Source organism: Podarcis erhardii (genome assembly GCF_964252035.2).
Source record: "Podarcis erhardii genome assembly, chromosome: 12".
Taxonomy (NCBI): domain Eukaryota; kingdom Metazoa; phylum Chordata; class Lepidosauria; order Squamata; family Lacertidae; genus Podarcis; species Podarcis erhardii.
This window is the reverse complement of record NC_138513.1, coordinates 29,418,538-29,437,371: the sequence shown is the minus strand read 5'-3', so window position 1 is coordinate 29,437,371 and position 18,834 is coordinate 29,418,538. Positions and strand designations below refer to the sequence as shown.

At 41.0% G+C, this 18,834-nt stretch overlaps 1 protein-coding gene and 1 long non-coding RNA gene across 16 annotated transcripts in view; one reads left to right on the top strand and one right to left on the bottom strand.

Annotated features, from left to right (window-relative positions):
• Positions 1 to 18,834, top strand: part of HYCC1 (hyccin PI4KA lipid kinase complex subunit 1) — a 46,685-nt gene that overhangs the window by 4,605 nt on the left and 23,246 nt on the right. For 8 of the 14 annotated variants that reach the window (XR_014161531.1, XR_014161532.1, XR_014161533.1 and 5 more), the window contains exon 1: positions 7,101 to 7,229. The exons of 1 other annotated variant lie outside the window; for it this stretch is intronic. The gene's annotated coding sequence lies outside the window, so the exon portion shown is untranslated. Of the gene's footprint in view, positions 1 to 6,395; positions 7,230 to 7,359; positions 7,492 to 7,821; positions 8,500 to 14,190; positions 14,306 to 18,834 lie in introns of those variants that run through there. 5 more of the 14 variants (XM_081882197.1, XM_081882196.1, XM_081882195.1 and 2 more) reach the window with 5 other exon arrangements.
• Positions 12,034 to 18,834, bottom strand: part of LOC309325728 — a 46,350-nt gene continuing 39,549 nt past the window's right edge. For both annotated transcript variants that reach the window (XR_014149909.1, XR_014149910.1), the window contains one exon: positions 12,034 to 12,488. This is a non-coding gene — a long non-coding RNA (uncharacterized lncRNA). The remainder of the gene's footprint in view (positions 12,489 to 18,834) is intronic.

Below are 18,834 nucleotides of genomic sequence, written 5' to 3'. Positions count from 1 at the left end.
TTGCAAATGTAGCACCCTGCTTGTGGTTAACGCTTAGCTGGAATGAAATATTCAACGCAGCAATAGAGAAATTAAAATAATAATTTATTTGTCAGACAAATAAATGATAGGCACAGTGGTATATGGTTACCAAAGCTCTGCCCCCTCCAGCCCTGATGGCCAGCACTTATATTTCCTCAACCCAGCCCCCTTGCTCCTCCTTTGGCTGCCTCTGTCCAATCAGCCTGGTTGAAATTCCTATTGGCTGTTTGCTAGAACTAATCATAAAAGATACACCCATTTCCTATTACCTTTTATGGGAGACAAAGAGCTATATTTCCTTCTATCCATAAATGGCAGACAAGTAGCCATATATCTTACATTTGCCTCGACAAGGCACCTTAAATACCAGATCACCATTTGCCCCTGTTGCCCCTGCATTCCAAAACAAATGGCTAAAACAAATGGCTCGTGGTATTAAATTCTATCTAAACAGAGATCTTGGGTTCACATTCTCACACACCATCAATGAAATAAGAATCTAACATAAGAATCTAACATTTCTTACTTTCTAAATCCTTTGCCTAATTACATTAAGCCAACAAATCTCATACATAACATAGATAGCTTTTTAGAAGAAAAGGCCTTTGCAAAGTAAAAAGGAACTCAGTAAAAAACAGCTTCAAAAGAAGCCTCTTCAGTTTACACCCCCCTTTCCCAGCCAGCTGCTTTTCCCATTAGCTCTTCCCAAAATTTATTGCCCTTTAACTCTCTCAGTATACCTTAAACCTTAGGAAAATATGGCTAGAGTCTGATGGGAGGCACATGGTATTATTTTCTGTTAAACAATAAATATTACTATTTACCAACTCTTAGTGTTTTTGCAGCTTGATTGTATTCTGTAATATGTAGGGTCAGTGTAACATTTGCTCCCATCCTGTAATTCCCTTTTACAACTTTGAGAAACTTGTCTCCTGCTTCTGCTATAAATCAGGGGGGCCCTTGTTCAGGAGAGCAGGAAGATAAACAACTGCCAAAGTACTTAGCCAGCTGGTTTCTGCCTGGCATGAAACATACAAACATTTGCAAATATATCTTTAAGCTCATTTTAAAATACAGGCCTTGATCAGATGCCTCACAAAAACAAAACAAACAGCTCCATCTTGATTCCCCAAACCTGCTCCTAGCAGAGCAGGCTGCAAAATGCCTTAAAACATACTTTTAAGGCATTTCTGTGATGAAAAACAGGGACGTCTAAGGAAAAGCGGGACATTCCAGGGTCAAATCAGAAATCGGTATGGCTTCTGTAAATCATGGAAAATAGGGACACTTGGAGGGTCTGCCAGGGGTGCCAGCCACAAAATGGCTGCCCTGGGGGCATGGCATAACAGAAAATGGCTGCCATGTTTAAAAGCACAAAGAGATACCACCACGAAATGGCATGGGCATGCCTATTATATTCTTCTATCCTCTGTTTGGAAGGTAGGGTGGGTGTTGAATAAAATGTGACTGTGTTTAAGGGATCATTGTTCAACACAGGAAAAGCCAGGAATTGAAGAGGAAAAGCCGTCCCAAGGTTTTTGAGGAGATATCTGCTGAGCATGATAGGAAGTACCAGTTGGTGCACTGGTTCCTAGTACTTCATTTCTTAATCACCCCAGACTCTCAGAGGGGTTGGGGGGAACCAGAGAACATTATTAGAAATTTAAATGGTGGCTTGACACTGAGTAAAGAGTGCTTGAAAGGGTCCATCGTGGACCTGGTTGAAGCACTGCCAACTGCCTGAGGGCGTTAACAGCATCTTGGAGGAGGGATATTAAATTAGGGAAATAGTGCAAGGGGAAAGGATAAATGTAATTTTTATTCTTTGGCTTGTTTTGCGTATAGCAGTATAGTATAGTCTGAGCCGGATTTTTCTGTTGCTTAGAAGGTAGTTCATCAGCAGTACTTTAAAATTGATGGCATTCTCTTTGCACGACAAAGAAAAGAGGGAGCAGAGAAATCTGCTAGATGTGTTCCAAAATTATCTCTTTCCCAGTGTACTTTCATTAAATATAACCCTGTACTTCTTGACCCTGGCTGGCTTCTGAAATTATTCACTATGAAGGTCTGGTTCTTTTTGCGATGGAAAAGCACTGAAGTTTTTTGTATCCTGTGTTGAAAAGCCCCAGCTGTTATGGCTGGAAAATTAAATAAGCAAGAGCAAGACTATATTACATAATTATCCAGTAGTGCATACACTAACACTAAACTGTTGCATTGAAACCTTTATTGCCAAATAAAAACGTTAGTTAAGCAGAAGTTTATGAAAGTTTGCACCTTTAGATACTGTACTGAAATTCTATGGAGGCTGTTGTAAGATGATAAACTGCTGTATAGATAAGGAGAGGTGAGTAATGAATGTTTAAAAAATAAACTACAGAAAACTGGCAGTAGAAATGTGTATGGTTTTGGTTTTTTTGCAAAAAAATGCACATTACATGTATTCTATGGAAAATGAATAATTCCCCTTAATTTCTCTCTCTCTCTCTCTCTCTCTCTCTCTCTCTCTCTCTGTGTGTGTGTGTGTGTGTGTGTGTTTGTGTGTGTGTGTGAGAGAGGGGGGTAGGGAGGGAGAGAGGGAGAGAGGGAGAGAGGGAGAGAGGGGGAGAGAGAGAGAGAGAGAGAGAAATGAGTTCCAACAAGGAGACACCCAGGTCAGGAGAAAAGTTACAGGCAAGTTGCAACTTTTCTGCTCCTGTGTCATATATTAAATTGAACCAGTAATGACTCATCCAATCCTTGCTAATCCTCCCTACTGCAAGATAGGTGCATGTAGAAAATTAATGAATAATCTTTTAAATCTTTAGGGCATTTTTGTGTAAGATCAGTTATATAAAAACTCTTTTGGGTTAATATACCCTTGGTTATAATATATGACAAGTTTTTAAAAGTTCATATTGTACCAAAAGATTTAAATTAAAAATTGACTTTTGTTTTTTAAAGGCCACCCACCTTTCAGGGGGTTTTTTTGTATGAAAAACCAAAATCACTATCATTATGTGTTAAAGAAATCCATGATGGGAGATGCCAGATGGTTCTTCTTGATGATTGATTTAGTAAGCCTATAATCATCTATTTTTTTCCCCATTTTGAAAGATCCTAAGAAGAGATTTCATACATACAACTGTCAGCTGGTAGGGGGAGGGCCCCTGAGTGGCCAAAACCAAGCATACAAAAAGATCAAAGGAAGGATGATTAATCACATGACTTTCCTGTTAATTTTTTTTTTTTTTAGTAAACATTCAAAAGTCTGGCACGGTTTCCATTGCTAGGAACAAGATGATCCTAAGAGTGTTCAGCAATAAACACCATTGCTACTGAACAATTATATGCTTTCAATTCAACTTTTAAGTACTCTTACAGCCATGTTCTACATATTGTTACAGCTCTGGGGTTACAGAGTTTGGGGGCGCAAAGGCACTCATAAGTGCTAGAATTAATGAATGGTATAATTTAGATAATATCTGCAATATTGAAGGGAAGATACCAGGGCCTCACCTGGGATGGAAGTTGTTAAGAAGGACAAAGGGTACTGGAAGCAAGCTATTAATTAGCACATCATGATTTGCATATTATGTTTGTGCTTGTAGCTGAAATCTTAAATGAGCATGAAATCCCTTTCCAGTTCCTCTGCAACTTGTTTTCTTAATACCTTGTGAGGTAAAGTGGTTCTCTTCTGTCCATTTACCATTGGTCTGGTCCCAAACCTGGAATAAGAATTAGTACTGCCAACTGAACTTCCTCCTCTTGCTTTCTCTTAAGGCACTTTGCATATATTATGGGAGCCAAATGCCTGTCCAATTACCGGCTTCCTGACATGTGCATGTTAGTTGCTGTTTATTTTATTGCATTTATATCTTACCTTTCTTCCAAGGAACTCAAGGAAGCATAGAGTGGAAACTGTTGGCTCTTAAAATCAAAAAGTTGGCAGAACACCTTTTAAAGTGATCCCAAATGAGAACGAAAAGGAACACAACTTTGGCAAGGGAAGGCAAGCAGATAATAAGGAATTCAAAAAAGGGCTCAGAGAACATATGGATGAAAACATTACGACCAACAATAACAATCCTTTAAATATATTACAGTGGTACCTCGGGTTACATACGCTTCAGGTTACAGACTCCGCTAACCCAGAAATAGTACCTTGGGTTAAGAACTTTGCTTCAGGATGAGAACAGAAATCGTGCTCCGGCGTTGCGGCAGCAGCAGGAGGCCCCATTAGCTAAAGTGGTGCTTCAGGTTAAGAACAGTTTCAGGTTAAGAACGAACCTCCGGAACGAATTAAGTACGTAACCCGAGGTACCACTGTATTAGTAGGAGCCCAGCAGCAGAGGCAGTTGGATGGCAGTATAATTAAAAGTGTGCTAAAGGAAGAAAATGAGATTGCAGAGAAATGAAATTATTTGCATTTGTTTTCATTGTGGAAAACAGGGCAGAAGCCTGTGCCTGAACTGATGTATCTGGAAGGAAATCTGAAAGACTTAGGCGAATAGTGGTTATGAGAGATGCCTTATTGATAACTCAAAACTAACAATTCACCAGTTCTAGATGGTATCTACCCAACAGTTCTTAAATAACTCAGATGTAAAATTTTCAATCTTCTAACTAATATGAGATTGACATCCATACTTGAATATTAGAAAGTGGTCAATGTAACACAAATCTTCAAAAGAGATCTGGGAGAGGGGTGAGAATTCAGGAAACCACAGGCTACTTACATTAACAAGTGTTCTGGGGAAACTGGTTGGAACCATAATTAAATATATAAATTGCCAAGCATATAGAAGAACAAGTATTGCCAAAGAACAGTGGAATGTCAGAGGGATCTGGTTTGCCTCCATGATAACAGGAGAACTAGATAGGCTGACCCAATAGGGTTCTTCTTAGGTTCTTGGGTTAGGGTAAGGCTGAGGGATGGTGACAGGCACAAGGTCACCAGCAAGCTTGATGGCTGAGTGTGAATTTGAACCTGGGTTTCTGCAGCCCTGGTGCGACATTGTAACTACTGCATGACTTGTGTGGCTTCTTGGAGGTTTGCCTTGATCCGTCATTGCCACTGAAGGTCCAGGTGGCTTTGGTGGCTAGAAACATCTTCTGCCAGCTACCGGTTGATCAGCTACAGCTGTTCCTGGGCAGTGATTGACGTGCTGGTAATCTGAATTGATTAATGAGACAGTTTGATTACTATGAATATTATGGCAAAGAGGGTCCAGGAGCCACAACTTGTGCAGAATGCAGCTACTCAGTTACTGAGTGGATTCAATTATCAAGACAGTCCTGAAAGTGCTGCATTGGCTGCCAGTGTCCCACTAGGTGTTTGCGATGGCTTATAAAGCTAGAAATAGCTTGCATCTATAGATACTTAGAGACCTTCTTCCATACCAACCAGCCTCTTGAGTTAAGATAATGAGGAAGGCTTGTTAGTGGCTCCTTATGGGAATGGCATCTGTTGTGCAGTAACCAGTGAAAGGGTCTTCTCTGCCATGGTACCCCAATTGTAGAATACCACCCTATTCCAACTGGTTTTACATCTACACTGTTAGGCTTCCCCCAGCAGCCTGAAACATAACTCTTAACCCAGGCACTCTGTATTTGGTTTTCTGTGGATTTGTTATTTGCTATCCTAGTTTCTATAATTTCTGCCCTGTGTGCATTTGTATTTTGGCAAAAGATGCATACATATACACACACACACATACATATATGTGTGTGTTTCATTGTGTCCCATCCCAAAATATTTGGGAAGAAGGGTATGTTAGAAACACAAATGGATTGCTTGTAATTGACCAGTAAGGGTCAATTTAAGAAATCTCTGATCAGTCTCTTTCCTTCAATGATTTGTCTTCAGATTTTTCCTAGAGAGTTGCTGGCATGGTTAAAATGACACGCAGTGTATTCCGAGTCTTCTTGAACCTTAACAGTTTCAGATGTTGAGCAAGTCATATGTGCTAGATACCCTCATGCCATCAAGCTGAAATGGAATGAGTGGACAATATAGCTTTCGTTATCAAAGTGCCAACAACCCTAAATCTGCATGCAGTTATAAAACAATTGTATGAGGATGGTGTGTGCAGTCGATAACTTGATATGATAGTGCTGAGCTCTTGCATTTCAGAAATGAAAGAACAAGCCTTTGAGAAATATAATTTACATTGGGAAAGGCTAGGGGATTGCCTTTCCCACACATTTCAGACAACATGTCTTCACAGAATCATAGAATTGTAGAGATGGAAGGGATGAGGGTCATCTACTCTGCTCCCCTGCATTGCAAGAATCTTTTGACCAAATATGGAGCTCGAACCCACAACCCTGAGATTAAGAGTCTACAGGCTTGCCTGTATCTGTGGGGTGACACCAAATAGCTGTATGTTGAAATCTGAAATTGTATTTACCCCTTTTGCTACCTGTTTGGGAAAGTGTGCTGTAGTGATCACTGGGGTTGAAAGCTCATTTCTTTGCCCATCGAATGGTGGCTGGGCTGGCAAATTGCTCTCTCTGAGAGGCAAACTACATGTCGTGGAGTTAGGCGGTGCCGAATTTGTATAAAGTGGGGGCATTGTTTCTGCTGCTGGGTCCCTGGAATTATCCGATGTATTCCAGTAATCCGAACTGAGCCTCATTATTCTGTGAAACGTGGGGCTGCGGACAGGGCACCGATGAGATTCGTCACTTGCATAGGCGTCCCGACCGGCGGGCACAAACAGCAGGCGATCGAAAGGACGGAGACCTTCACCTCCTCTGACCTCCGAGGAACTCGATTGTAGTCTTTATTGTCAATCAGTCGATGACGGCACCAACGAAATCCCGCCCCTCGAGCTTTATCTCGGACCGCGCGCCTGTCATCTCACACCTCAGCTCTCTTCGGCGCGGGGTTGCGCCACCCCTTTGGGAAAGGACTAAAAAGGCGGGACTTGTTGCATTCCCCGCCCTCCCGAAGAGCGTCTATTGGCGTCGTAGATGGCAGCGGCGTCGCGATTGGTTTTGCTTGTCGAGCCACTCAGAAATCGGATTGGCTGGGCGGTGCGGGCATCTGCCGTGCTCTGTGCCCCCCTCCGCGTCAAGGCAGCCAGCTAGTCAGTCAGTCTTTCTTTCTCCTTCCTGCACTTTTGATGGTCCTCCAAAGCGAGTAGCGTTTTGAGCGGCGAAGCGGGGCATCGCTCCCGCGAGGGGTGAGCGGCGTCGGAGAGGCGCTTGAGGGTGGACGACGGGTGAGCCTGGGCAGCGGGCGCTCGCTCGCTCGCGCTGAGGGAACTTTTGGTTTCCCCTCTTTCTTTCTTTCTTTCTTTCCTTCCTTTCTTCCCTTGTCCCCCGCCCCCGCCACGAAAAGAGGAAAGAAAAGAATTTGAACGTCGACTGGTTCTTTTTCCGTTGGAAAAGGAGCGTTGGAACGGTTGGAAGGAGCGGGCAGTTCAGTTAACGGCTCGTCGGCATGGAGTGCGGGGGGCTTCCTTTCTCCTCGCGAGGTCGCAGGTTTGAACCGCTCCCCCCTCCTTCTCGAGGCAGACCCCCGCCCGCCCGCCCTCTTCGTCTCCTCCCCTTTCCCCTCTCTGTTTTTGGGAAAGGCAGGCAGGAGCGCGAGGGAGCTGGCCGCCGCCCTCTGGTCTCGACCTGAGGGGACAACGGGAGAAGCGCCGGCAACAGAGTGGGCGGCGGCGGGTCGCTGTGAGAAGCGAGGGGGAGGCCGCTTGGCATCTGGCGATCTTGCTCGGGACTGTGGGAGGCGGCGGGTATCCGTCCCGTGGCGGGGCGCGACGCCCGCTGGCTGCGGTCAAGGGGGGGGGGGGAGTTCGGCTGGGGATAGTTGGCTCTTCGCGCCTCCGGGGCTGTCCTCGGAGCTCTGCCTGCAATCCGCTCCTTTAATGACTCGAGAGGGAGCCCTATTAATACCAGCGGGGCTGATCTCCGCGTAAACAAGCCGAGGATGGCGGGGCATGCCAGGGTCAACGTGCAGCCCCGCCGCCGCCGCCGCCTCCTTTTGCTCTGCACATTCCAGAGGGTGTTAGCTGTGCTCGGGCGAGAACAAAAAGGATTCTCGTGGCGCCTTGGAAGGCTGCCGGATAAAGTGGGGCTTTAGACCACGAGCACTTTGCACCGAAACACACCCTTTAAGGTGCCAGCCACAATACAGTACTCTTTTGTTGCTGTTGTTGCTGCTGCTGTCTTTTTTTGGCCGTTTCCACGCAGAGGCAACTAGGGGGAAAAACCAGTGTCCTCAGAACTTCCAGAGCGGGTGGCTGAGTTAGTCTGCTGCAGCAAAAAACAATAACCCCAAACCCGACACTCTTGTGGCACTTTGAAGACGGGCACATTTATTGTAGAATAAGCTTTTGCGGAAGAGAGCCCACTTCCTCTACTGCTTGAAGGGTTATCCTTAGCTGGCATATCTAAATGGGGTTGCAGAAGAAGAAGGGTGTGATCATCGAGGTAGTTTTACAGTGCTTTGCCCTCACAGAATCCATGCAGCCCCAATGTAATGAGGTGGGTGTAGATTTGGTTGATGGTATCTTTGGTTATTAAGGAAAAAAATGAAAGAGTTTTAGTATATAGGTAGTGAAAGCTAGCTGGCACTGAGGACATGACATCTTCATTCGAAAGTTAAATTGTCTGCAACTTGCTGTTTTGCCAAGGAGGCCTAACAAAAACTGTGGAAATAACCGCAAGGGTATTTTTCAAAGCCCAATTATTAATAAAGTGGATAACTGTATATGCATGCTGTAGAAATACGTTCTATCTACCTTGTAATGGAACAGCATTCAGTAACAGTAAGACACAAGTTGCACTGCTGCCATACCATCTATTTCATCACCATTAACAGACATTATTGCTCTGACTGTCCCTATTGTTTTCACTGATATATTTGCTTTCATCTTATTTTGCTTTTAGGGGTCACTGCCGTGCATCTCAAAATCTTGCTATAAAAAGGAAAGTGTTTCTTTCCTGTCAGAACTTGACTTCTCAAATACTATTGGAAATTGTGCTCAAGAACACTTATTTTTATTTAAGTACTTAAAACTTTACATGCTTTTTGAAGATCATAACTTAAAATCTGATGTTGCTGTCTTCTGATTAGATAGGCTACCTTCCTGTAATCCTTTTATTACATTTAAATCTGCTTAAGTCTGTTGTGATTGAAGGTAGCTGCGGAGTTGAGATCATTTGTCTCAGTAGATTTTTTTCCAATCTGCTTAACAGGTTCAGGCACATATTTAGTGTTGCAATTTTTAAACCTCTAACACAAACCTTTAAATCTCTGATGTAGAAATTAGTGTTCTTTTTTGTCTCCTTGTGCAATCTTGAAAATACGAATGCTTGCCCTGTGAATGCATTGTAGGGAATTTACACATCAAAAATGCAAATTGTTAATGCAGGCATGGGGGTTTCTGCATTAAAATTTATATTGACTATGCAGATAAAATATATTTTGACACTCATTAAAAGGGTAGAGTGGACAGACAGAATATAGTTATTTTAATGGCTGCTTGTTTTGGCACCCAAACTGCATATTCACTTGACATGCAGTCCAGTCACACACAGAAAATGAAACAGCATTTATGGAGTACATTTCATTGAAGTAGATTTCACTATGATGTTGGCTATTTGCCTAATAGTAATTGATCATGGTAGCCCTCTTATATACAAGGGGTTACTATAAATGGACCCTTTGAAGTTATTATTTTTTTCACTGCCAGTGCAGTATTCCTTACAGAGAATAAGCTTATATAGAATAAACTTGACTATATTTTACAGTTACATGGGTAGCTCCTGCTTATCTGTTGCCTCTGGTACATATATTCCCACTGTGCAGTGGAGGAATTACTAATTACATTCTACCTTTTTTCCAAAGTGCTCAGGAGTGATGTGCATCAGGGATTGCCAGCATAGTGCCCACAGGCACCAGTATGCCTATCCATCAGTGCCCCCCAATATACATAGTTATCCCTCTCCCATTTTGTCCACCAAGTTCAGTGGGAGAGAATTATTTCTTGTAGCTTTGTTGATGAGCCATCGTTTAAAGCTGGGTCTCCCTGTCCTTACCATGGCACCCACATTATTGTACCTTGCAATTTAAAAATAATAATAAACAACACTTGAGAGAATGCTCTCAGAGTCTTTGGGAATGGAATGCCTTTACAGTCCTCATAGTAACCAAGTATGTTTTTAAAGATCATGGCACAATGTAAGGTAGGTCATATGAGACACCCCAGGGAATAAATATCCCCCAATCCTGATGTAATTACTAAAATTACTGCTGTAATTACTAAAATTAAAACCTTTTTTTTTAGTGGCAAAAGGACCTATAGAGTCTCCAATTGCCACCAGCTGCAAAGTCAAAAGCACCAAAACTATTCTAGAAACAAAATATTGTATAGATGCATCTACAAATGTGCCCATAGTATCACTGGAAACTCCAACACCACCACTCATCATCACATAATTGCACAGATGTAATGCCCAACATTAGTAGCACTCATCAGCATAGGGTGCTTGTTGTACAAATGCTATTATAATTGTGCCTTGCCAAGTCCACTTGGTCTCATGCACAGCGCACAAACATACTGTCTGAAAATGTCCAGATTGCTTCCCTTGTCAGAAGCCACCATGGTTTAATGGGCATGTGGGCAGCAACTGACCTTTGTAGTTACCAAATCCTAGAAATTTAATAAATAATAATAACAACAACAACTGACATTTGTAGTCAACAAGCTTTCTGAGTCATTCGCTCAAACAGGGGTTGAAATTGTCAAATGGAGCCAGCAACAGGAAAGGGTTGCAGCAGCTATAAACAACACCTTTGCCATGGAAAAAGCCACAGCCAGAGAGAAGGAAGGAGCTCCTAACTGCAAGAGATAGCTAGATATGTAGGTCAGTGGGTAGGTGGATTTATGAAAGCTATAGTTCCCTTTCAGAATTCTGCTGTGGGACCACTGATCACAAAGAATGTTTTGCAAAAGAAAACTCATTTGGACTGTATTCAGTTGGAAGGAATAGTATTCTATTGGCTAAATTGTTTTTTAAAACTTTTTTCCTGACTGTATGGCTTGGCAGGGAAAAGTGTGAGAAGAAATTCATAGGCTTTTGCATTGTGTGTGTGTGGCACACTTTCACTTTTTTCTAGAACTGTAGCCCTATGCGTTTGTTGTACTAAAAGAAATTATTTTCTGTATACAGTACTTATTTGAAAGTCATCCCATGAAACCCAGTAGGGTTTAGTCCTGAATAGACCTGCATAGGACTAGAAATTCTGTCTCCGGCTCCACCCACCACTATCCCTGCCAACAGATTTTCCTAAGGGAATGTTGCTTTTTAAAGAAAAAAATTGCCCACACCTGTGAAACACCATCAAGGGCTGGTGCTAGAGAAGAATCCCTAGGGAGCTTAGCATCCCTCTTAAAATTTATGTTCCCCTACCCGTGTGTCCCTGTTCTGCCTTCTCTTTTCCCTCTATCTCTTGTCTGTCCCCAGCAGCCTCTTCCAGAGCAAGGATGTTGCTACTGTAGTGGTTATTTTGATTCTTCTACTTGGTTTAGGATTTGAGAGTGAAACTATCTTTGCCCAATAGGCATAATGCAGTCCTGTAATCTCTTTATTCACTGTAGTATGTGAAGACAGTTCTTAATGCATCCCCAAAACCTATTAGTGTCGTATGTATTTCACTGGAGTGTGTTTAAATAGTTTGTAATGTTTATTGCTGCAAACTTTATGATGCCACACAAGAGACCCAAGTTAAACAATATTTGTACAACTCTTGCAACTCTTACTATAACTGATCTTGAAATAGCTACTGTCCTACTGTTTCTGTTCTCTGCCCTCCAGAGTTACCTTCCTACTGACACCAGCTCACGGAGGATGGGGCCTGCTATCATTTTACTGCTTGTAAAACTAACAATATACGTTAAAGCAGTGACTTTGGCTGTATTTATACAGATTATTTTGTTTGTTTTGAACACAGTTTGATTTCTTTTATTGGTACTGAAAGCTGACTCTTTAAAAGAAACATTTGACAATGGTGTATATAATATATGTGGTTTATTTTCCTTCTCTGTTTTTGTGGGTTAAAACAAAATAAAATTGCTTTCAGGAAGACTCACCAGGGAGGTTTAAATACCACACAGGAGAACTTCGCAGGGTTGCTTTTGGAAAACAGACCATAATGTTGCTGTAATTAGTTTGCTTGGCTCTACATTCATACCTCAGGTTGAAGGAGCTTCAGGTTGAGCATTTTCGGGTTGTGCTCCGCAGTGACCCAGAAGTAACAGAGCGCGTTACTTCCGGGTTTCGCTGCTTGTGCATGTGCAGACGCTCAAAATGACGTCACGTTCATGTGCGGAAGCGGCGAATCGTGACCCGCAGACGTGGGTTGCGTTCATTTCAGGATGGGGCTCCGGAACGGATCCTGTTCGCATCCAGAGGTTCTACTGTATATTGCAGTCTTCAGTCATGCTTTGATCCTGCACTGAATTTTTATTCTTCATGAAAAGAACATACAGGTTTTGCTAATTCAGTATAGTCTTAAATACACAACCAGAATATTACATGCAAGTTTTTTGCTCTATATTTATTATCTTAAAGCTTTAATCGGCTATTGTATTTAGTATTTTACATGCATGCCACAAATAATCCTTTAGTTATCAGTGACATTTTTTTTCTATGTAAGACTCAAAATGATGTCATTTTTGGAGTTTGTATTCAAGAATTTTATTATGCCTAGATCTCATAATTACTACTGGGAAGATCAGAATTAAAGGAACAAACTTTAAATATTATAATTAAATTAACACTAAAGTCAGTTGTCAAACATTTGCTCTGCTAGAAGTAATCTACATTCTGTTCAAAGCAGAATGTAAATAAAACTATATAAACATTATAAAGCTGTGTAAGAACATTTAATCTCTGTAGTGCATTGCAGCACATTTTATTGATATTTTAAATATTTAATGTGGACAAAAACAGATTTGACATACATGATTCTAGTACCATATATTTGTGAGCTTTTGCTTTCACATAATATTGTATTCCTGGTGGCTCAGTTAAATGCTAAGGTTTGCTTTGCCAATTACATTTGCATAGTTGTTTCTGTTCTACTTCTCTTAAGTATGTACTAGTAAAGTCTTGTACAAACATACACGTATGCGTGAAGGTTTCCTCAATGATGCCAAACTACACTGTGAGCCATGTGTATATATTAATGTAATGTTCACTGGTGTTGGTGTACTATCCATAACTCATTTTAAAATTGTGGACAAAGAGCAGATGTAATAACGATTTCCTTAAGTTCTTGTAATGCATTATAGCTTTCAAAAGCATGTGATGCATATTTTCATTGTTTTTCTGTAGGAGGCTAATGTTTAATACCCTATTTAAAATTAAAAGTTTCTTTAAAAGTGCCTATGTTGATGCATTTCTATTTGTGGAGGACTAGACCAATCCTATTTTCCCCTCCTGTAGCTGTTGAAGCTTAAGTTGGAGTGCATCCTGTGTGGTTGACCTGAGAGAAACTACTCTGCCCAATTACATTTAAAAGCCAGAAGCAAGCTTCTTGCATTTTCTAGCTGGCATAGGGCTGTGTTGCAGAAACCTTGAGAATGGTGCAAGCTGACTGCCCTGTCATTTCTTTCCACTTCTTTGCACGGCATTCCTGTGTTCTGTATAAGGATTTCCCTCCTGTGCTGAAATAGAAGCACTGATAGCACTAGGACCAATCAGGGCCGGATTTAGGTTTGATGAGGCCCTAAGCTACTGAAGGTAATGGGGCCTATATGTCCAGCTGTCCTTTGTCAACAACAAATTGTCACTGTTTTTTGTGTTGCATATATGCTATATGGTAATTTATGGACCTAGTAGGTAACCAAGGCCATTTCAAAGTAATTGTTGGACTGAAACACAATTGGAAATGTACACCCAGGTTGTTTTTTCCTTTAAATTTATTGGGGGCCCCAAGAGAGTGGGGCTCTAAGCTATAGCTTGTTTAGCTTATACGTAAATCCAGCACTGGGACCAATCTGAGTGCATGGGAAAATGAGGTATTTGGCCTTCTAAATCCTGAGCTCAGTTCTGTTCTGTTATTTCTTCATGACAAGTTTGTAAGTGACTGACAAACGTATGATGAATGTTATTGTCTTGCAAATGACCAAGTAGAGAATATTTCCATTTTACTTTCAGATTCACAAATGATGAAAGTTACAATTCGGTACACGTGTATTTGGATGTAAACCCCATTTAACTCAGTAGGTCTTTTAAGTTGACATGTATAGGTTTGCATTGGAGCACAGCTACATTTGGCCAAGTAGTTTACTAAGACTTTTTCTGGGTGAATAAGTTGTGAATCTGGATGGTTCAATTTACTTCTAATTTCTCTCATGGATAATTTGCCTTTCCTAAGCCATGTTCCTCACAAAATATAGTTCTGATCTTTGCCTAATTGCCTAATGGTGCTTCAGAGTCCATTAGGAATACAGATAGTTATAGTCATAAGTGAAAATTGAATCAATAGAAAAACCTTTCAAACTAGAAGTATGAGGGGAAATAGGCTTGATAATTCTTGAAAATGTATGCTGTAAATTGTACAAAATGACAGGGTGCTGACCACACCCAACTTCTGCTTTTTGTTCTTGAATCAGCATTTTTAGGAGCTGTATTATAAACAAGCCCTTTGTATGCCTCTGAATTGTGGTAACATTTAGATTATAAGGCTATTTTGCAAGCATATGAAGCAGTTGGCTTTCATATGTTTTCTTTGACAGTCACTATTTTAATGACAATAAAATGATAATTCTTGTGCTCTGTGATGTGCAGTTTGTGAGAGCACTGTAGAGTATTAAATCAGGGTGGAGTTGGAATAGGTTTTCTGAAACTGTTACATGTTTGCTCATAGTTCAAGAATGTATGTGGTAAGATTCAAATCTCCGAAAAATGTCTCTTCAGTTTTGTGTTGCACCCTTTGAAAATTATCAGTTTTTCCTTTTTATACTAGTCATATTGTTTTTCTTACAATATTCAACAGTTGGTGAGAATCTTTACATAATTTCATAGTAATATTTAATATGTAAAACAGTGCTTCAAGATGAAGGTGAAAAGCTTTTCTCCCCTGCAGTATTCACTATCCTTATTACATTTAGCAAACTTCTAACCTAGTTAGGAGAATTATTGCCTATTTGCTGGCCAGTTTGAAACAATAGAACTGTTTTGGGAACTAAGCAGAGGTTATATGTCTCTTTCTTTTTCTTAAACCCTTCTTTTTCCACTGTTGCACCTCACTATCACCTATGTAGTCTTCTGTAAGACTGTTGGTGATTTACTCATCCCAAGAATCATGGAAGACTGCAAGTGGTCTTAAATTACTCTTTCGAAATAAACTTTACTATAAAGATTCAAATGACTGAAACATTCACACAGCGCTTAAACTATAGAACTTGCTGCTACAGGAGGCAGTGATGGCCACCAACTTAGATGGCTTTAAAAGAGTGTTGGACAAGTTCATGGAGAAAACCATCAATGGCTTCTAGCCATGATGGCAATGCTATGCCCCCACAGCTTGAGGCAGTAACATTTCCAAATACCAGGTACTGGAGACTGCAGGAGGGAAGAATACTCTTGTGCTCAGACTCTGCTTGAAAGTTGCCCTTAGGCATCTGGTTGGCAAGTGTGAAAACAATATGCTGGAGTAGATGGACTATTTAGAAATTATTTTCTAAAGATGTCTGGAATAAACTCTAGGAGCATAAAAGCAGTAGTCTCAGTAGGCTAAGGCTCCTGTCGTCTTGTTGTTTTTGAATAATAAATGGGTGGTAATTATTACTATAGATTTATTCTGTGTTCCAAATATTAATATGGTATAGTCAGCTTAGTGTGAGAAAACAGCCAAACATTAACTGAAACTGTGACAAGTAAACAGATTAACTGTCTACCAGCAAATACAGCATAAAGTTGTTTGATATAGGCTTAGGTAGATAAAATAAGCTATCACGTATCACTATGTTTTTTAAATTTAAAAAGTTGACCTTTTCAATAAAAATATCACTTGGTTTCAATCTGCATGTAGTAGTCTGACTTGAAGCAACTAAAACCATGCTGTTTTGTAACTTCCTGCTGTTGGCACCGAATGGATGTTTGCTTCTGCACTGTATGAACTTCATTTTAATTGTGGATTGTTCATAAATAATTCATCTGATAAAATTAATAGTGCAATTTAACATTATAATGAAAGACAAGGCCTTTCACTTTATCTTGTTATATGTCTTGCATCGGTACCAAATTAATGTAACATTATTTCAAAGTAAGTAAGTATTTTTTAAAAAAATATGTATCTCAGATAAATTTCAGTGGAGTTATATTGGAGAGTCTCAGCTTGATCTTTCATCAATATTTGTTAATCTGTTAACATTTGTTACAGTTTCTACTATTAAGCAAACCAAACTTCTTTGATATAGAATAATCAGTTTGCTATTGTTAGCATTTCTGAGGAACCAAGAATGTTTGCCTTCAAATTTGGTTGGCTTGTCTTCAGTTTCACAGCAGAGCCTATAGAGTGCTGTGGAACTATTTTTTGTGTATGTCTACTTTATATATTTCAAAAACAGTGCAATGGAGTGGATTTGATTTGGCTTGACTTTATAAGGAAGGATAAATGTGGAAAAGAAAAGTATTTTGGCTGACACACAGCTGTTACAATTGTAAATTGATAGATGACAAATCATATAAATGAACATGCAAATGATTTTTTTCAGCATGATTCCATGCATGAGATTATATATATCAGTATTTAACATGGTGCTGCATTGGTCTAGTTTAAATAAATAATAGGAAAAGCTATGGAGTAATTCAGAAAAAATAGTACCATAAATACAATAAAACTTTAGTATTGCCGAGCATATCAGCAGGGATAAGCAATTTCCTGTTCACATTCAGGACTTCCTATGGAGGTAAAGTCTGCGTGACTACCTAATAACATGTACATGAAAATTGATTAGTTCTATTTTTCTCTCCTAATTGCTATAGATCTGAACTTGTGAAATTGACCAAAAGTAGTATGTTGACATCACAATTGCACAACAAAAGCATTCTGCTTTAAATAATACTCTGTTATTTTCTTGAAAAGGTCTTGGTTGGATGACTCATACTCTTTATAAACCACATTATAATGAGCTACTTGGAGAGGCACATTTTCTCTTTCCTTCATCTTTTGACAAAGGGATGTGCATTATGGCTTTTTAAGTTGCTTTGAGCCTTTGTAACTATATACCAGAAGAAGAGTAGGGAATGTATAGAACATTCCAAGAAACTACTAGGTAAGGCTGAAATAGTTTCAGTTCTCATATTTATTAAACACCATTTTCCATAATAGAAAAAGCATTCTAAAGAGTATTTAGTGTTCCTGAATGAGTCACATTTCTCTGCAGTTATAAATATACTCCAGACAAGAGTTCTTGGTTTCTTGTGCTTTCCTGAACAACTCAGAGCTAATGCATCTTAGGCTTCTGGAAATACATGCTGTCATTTCTCCTTTCCCCCTCCCTCCCCCGACTCTGCAACTAGAATAATTTCAACAAATGGATCCCGATTAGTTAGATACTTTTGTTGTTTGTTGCTATTTGGTGCTATGAATTTTATATTTTTCATGAACTGGGGTTGGGACTTATGGGAAAAGTTAAGAAAGCAGCCTGTAATAATAATAATAATAATAATAAATTTTATTTATATCCCGCCCTCCCCAGCCGAAGCCGGGCTCAGGGCGGCTAACAACACTAAAACAGTACAACATTATAAAACATTATAAAATGAATTAAAATCAAAATTGATGGCAACCATAAACTAAAGTTTTGTAAAGATTGCCAAAGGAGGGAGTCAGGCTGCGCCCTGACCAAAGGCCAGGTGGAACAGCTCTGTCTTGCAGGCCCTGCGGAAAGATGTCAAGTCCTGCAGGGCCCTTGTCTCTTGTGACAGAGCGTTCCACCAGGTTGGAGCCGCAGCCGAAAAAGCCCTGGCTCTAGTTGAGGCCAGCCTAACCTCTCTGTGGCTTGGGACCTTCAAGGTGTTTTTATTTGAAGATCGTAAGTTCCTCTGTGGGGCATACCAGGAGAGGCGGTCCCGTAGGTACGAGGGCCCTAGGCCGTATAGGGCTTTGAAGGTTAAAACCAGCACCTTAAACCTGATCCTGTACTCCACCGGGAGCCAGTGCAGCTGGTATAGCACCGGGTGAATGTGATCTCTAAGCGAAGACCCCGTAAGGAGTCTCGCTGCGGCATTTTGCACCCGCTGGAGTTTCTGGGTCAGTCTCAAGGGCAGCCCCACCTAGAGCGAGTTACAATAATCCAGTCTGGAGGTGACCGTCGCGTGGATCACAGTGGCTAGGTCAGGGCGAGAGAGGTAAGGAGCCAACTGCTTAGCTTGGCGGAGATGAAAAAATGCCGCCTTTGTTATAGCTGCAATCTGCGCCTCCATGGAGAGGGAGGTATCGAAGATTACACCCAAACTCTTAACGGACGGTGCTGGCACTAATTGCACCCCCGCAAGAGATGGGAGTTGCCCCCTCAGTCCCATGTCGTCCCGTCCCAGCCAGAGGACCTCTGTCTTCGAAGGATTTAACTTCAACCGGCTCCCACGTAACCATCCAGCCACAGCCTCCAAGCATCTGATCAGTGTGTCTGGGGCCGAGTCCGGGTGGCCGTCCATCAACAGATAGAGTTGGGTGTCATCAGCATACTGATGGCAGCCCAGCCCAAAACTCCGGACAAGCTGGGCGAGGGGGCGCATAAAGATGTTAAAAAGCATCGGGGAGAGTATTGCACCCTGGGGCACACCACACACCAAGGAGTG